The 3497-nt window shown below is 50.6% G+C and overlaps 1 long non-coding RNA gene across 2 annotated transcripts; it reads right to left on the bottom strand.

The window, feature by feature from the left end:
• Positions 1-380: 380 nt before the first annotated feature.
• LOC130266725 (uncharacterized) lies at positions 381-3148 on the bottom strand. Of its 2 annotated transcripts, XR_008842966.1 has the most exons (4): positions 3007-3148; positions 2030-2576; positions 1743-1850; positions 381-631 (listed from the first exon to the last, which is right to left on the bottom strand). It is a non-coding gene; the product is annotated as an uncharacterized LOC130266725 (long non-coding RNA). The 2 variants fall into 2 exon arrangements; XR_008842965.1 differs by lacking the exon at positions 3007-3148 and having other exon boundaries at positions 2030-2629.
• Between the last annotated feature and the right edge of the window lie 349 nt (positions 3149-3497).

The following is a 3497-nucleotide window of genomic DNA, read 5'->3' as shown; positions in this document are numbered from 1 at the left end:
AGGCGCGGGGTTCGGTTTAGGGTCCTTTGCCCTGGGCATGAGCAACGGTGCCCAGAGCAATGGATTGCCAGACAGGAGTGGGACACAGCCCGGTAGTGCAGCCATAGTCGCCCCCCTATCCCGCTTGTGGACACAACCAGGTACGGGAGCACCCCCAGATCTCAGGCACGACTATTTGAGCCCAGAGCGATGGATCAGCAGACATGAGCATGGGTTTTGGGTGAAACTCGGGTGTCACAGGTGGATTTTTAGGAGGAATCTCCCACTTTGGGGAGATTTTGGGGCCAAATCTTTGATTTTGGCTAAAACCACCTCATCCCGTGTGGATTTTTGGGGCTCTCTTCACATTTTTGTGGTGAAATTCCCCAATTTTTTTCCCAAATCCTTTTTAAATTTATTTTTTTATTTTTTAGTGTTTCCTCCTCCCCAGTTTCCCAAAACCCCCCCTAAAAAATTCCAAAATAATTTCAAAAAACTCCACACAAATACAGGGGAAGCTTCCATGTGAATTTAATATTTTGGGGGGATGGGGTGCCCAAAATTTTTGGGCTCCTCTCACTCAGTCCTGGGGCACCCCGGGGGTCTTGGTGCCCTCCAGCATCTCCTTGTAGTGGCGCTTGAAAAAACCAACCTGGAAAGGGAAATTCGGGGAGGGGGGGGGAAATTGAAAATATAGTTGAAAATTTAAAAAAAATCCATTTAAAACATTTTAAAATCCTGAAAAAACAGAAAAACAAAAAACCAAAAAGCCCCTCAAATAAAAAAAGGCCAAAAACAAGAAAAAAAAAAAGAAACCACACAAACCCGACCAAAAAACCGAAAAAGCTTTCAAATTTACCCTTACAAAAATCCCAAACCGCACAGAAATTTCCCCAAAAAATCACAAACCCCTAAAAATCCCCAAAAACCTTCCCCAATCCCCCCAAAATACTTCAAAATCCCCAAAAAACTCTTTAAAAACCTCTAACAAATACCTTAAGAAAACCTTCAAACCCCTCAAAAAACCTAAAAAAAAAATCCCAAAAAAGCCCCAAAATTCCCCTTTAAGACCCCTCGAAGCTCCACTAAAATCCAAAAAAAACCTCTTTAAAATCCCCTAAAAAAACCCTTCCAAATCCCCTAAAAGCTCCAAAACCTCTTTAAAATCCCCTAGAAAAAAAACCCTAAAAAGTATCCAAAAACCCTTTAAATTTCCCTAAAATATCCCTTTAAAATCCCAAAAAAAATCCCAAAATTCCTCCAAAAATCCTTTTAAAAACCCTTAACTCCCCCAAAATACTCCCAAAATTCCCCCAACAAAACTGAAAAAAAACCTTTAAAATTCTTTAAAAACCCCCAAAATCCCCAAAAAAATCTCTTTAAAATCCCCTTTAAAAACCCCTAAAAATTCCCAAAAACCCCTTAAAAATTCCCTAAAAATTTTAAAATTAAAAAAAAACAAATCCCAAAATTCCTCCAAAAATCCTTTTAAAAACCCCTAAATCCCCCCCACCTCAAAATAACCCTCAAAAATTCCCCCAATAAAATCTAAAAAACTCTTTAAAAATTATTTCAAAACAGCCCAAAATCCCCCAAATTTCCCCAAACTCAGCGAGCACCAGCACGAACCTGTTGCGAGTAGAGTCTGGCTACCATGGCTTGGAAGGATGCTGATAAAGCATGGAGATGTGACACAGGTAACACAGATGGACACAAACGACAGAACACGGACACAGATTACACAAGAGACACCAGTTATTTACCCAGAGCTGGAAGGAACTGGAGCAGCCATCAAGTGCAGCATCTCAGAGCCAGAGCTGGAAGGAAGAACAGTCAGAGCTGGAGGTTCAGCAAGCTGGACTGGGAAACACCTGCAAGTGAAACAAGCAGAAGGAACAGAAATCACCTGGGCCCTCAGATATCCTGAGCAGTAAGTGAGCAAGGGGTGCAGGAGCAGGAGCTGTGAGAACCAGGAACAGCTCTCGTGCAGGGGCTCCATGGGCTGGAGCTGTTACAGGCACAGGTGTCCCTGAGGGAGAGCTGAGCTCACCTGCAGCTGCAGCAGGAACATCTCGAGGCTGGATCCGGACTGAGTGCACCCTGGACTCTGAGCCAGGCGCAGGCGTGGGTGTCCCTAACCAGGAGCTCTGGGCAGCGGGGAGCCCAGCCTCTTCCACTGGGGACTGAAGCCATGCCAAGTGCCACTCTCGGCGTGGAGGCGTCTCCCAGTCCCATCCCTGAGAGCAGAAGGAGGCAGGGGCTCTCCTGGGGACGTGGTGCAGCAGCATCTCCTCTGTCTCGGCACAAAGGGGGTCAGTCAGCACCCCCAGGGTGCACAGCACAGCCCCACATAACCCACAGGAGATGCCTGTCTTGGTGCCACGCTGGGCCCGTGCTCCTCACCTGGGCTCATCCTCCCGTGTCAGTGTGCCAGGGCTGCTCCTGTTGGGGCCGTGTCCCAGCCCGAGCCCTTCGGCCAGTCCCCTGTGCTGCTTCCTGCATGGAGACAGTCCCTGGGGAGGAAGATGCTGCAGCTTTGCCTCTTGGAAGATGCAGCTCTTGCCCCAGCAGGAGCTGCCAACCCTCAGCACAGATCTCTGCAGGCAGCAAAAGGCAGTGGTGAAAGCAGGCACTGCTCTTAAGGACTGCAGCCGACCCCGTGGGCCATCACGTGCCCCTTTTCTCTGCAGTGCTGCAGGGGCTGGGTCACAGCCCGAGACCTGCCCCAACGGCTGCAGCTTTCCGGGCAAACGAGAGCCCCGGCGCCTCTCGGAAGCTTCTCCTGGGCAGGCTGGGCCCAGGGCTGGTCGAGAGGCTTTGCCTCCTGTCCTTCCCCCTGCTGTGGCCGCAGGCCCCACCGTCCCCTTTCCAGCCTGACCCGCACTTTGGTGGCTCTGCATCCCTCCGGTGAGCCCGGGAGAGGGAATGGAGCTGTGCCGGGCCGGGCTGCCCAGGCAGGGCTTCTGGACAACGAGGCACGGCTCGCTTGGAGACAGGGACAGTCAGGAAACCCCTCCCCAGACTTACCAAATCTCACAGGAATGACAGGGGGCTGCAACTGCCCCATCCTCTGCGGGAGCCCAGTCGGGGGAGGCCCATTCTGGGGGGCTGTGCCAGGCAGCCTTCTCTGCAGCTTCCCCACAGCTGAATCTCTGCAAATACATTTGGAAAACACTGCAGTGCTCGTCCCTATGGCAGAATTTACAGAGTGCACGGTACGCTTTCAAGGAGCAGGGCATTCTCGTATGGTACAGAGAGTTTGACAGAAAAGTGCACACGCCAGGCGTGTTTTGGCACTAGCAAAACCTAGCAGCAGAGTGTTCTGCGTTAGCAGGAGACGACACCCTACCTCGCCTAGAGAGATCTCGCCGCAGGACACATAGCGCGAAGAAGGAATCTGCAGAGCACTGGAGAGTGCACTTGGCAGCAGATCGCTTGTCAGTGACTAGAGGCATGAAGCAGGATCAACGTCAGCTTGCTTTGCTACTACATGCCCATTCGCCAAGCAGTCTTCTGTG

This window comes from Oenanthe melanoleuca, unplaced genomic scaffold (assembly GCF_029582105.1).
Source record: "Oenanthe melanoleuca isolate GR-GAL-2019-014 unplaced genomic scaffold, OMel1.0 S171, whole genome shotgun sequence".
In the NCBI taxonomy this organism is placed as follows: Eukaryota; Metazoa; Chordata; class Aves; order Passeriformes; family Muscicapidae; genus Oenanthe; species Oenanthe melanoleuca.
Note: the sequence above shows the minus strand (reverse complement) of the source record. Positions and strands in the feature narration are given on the sequence as shown.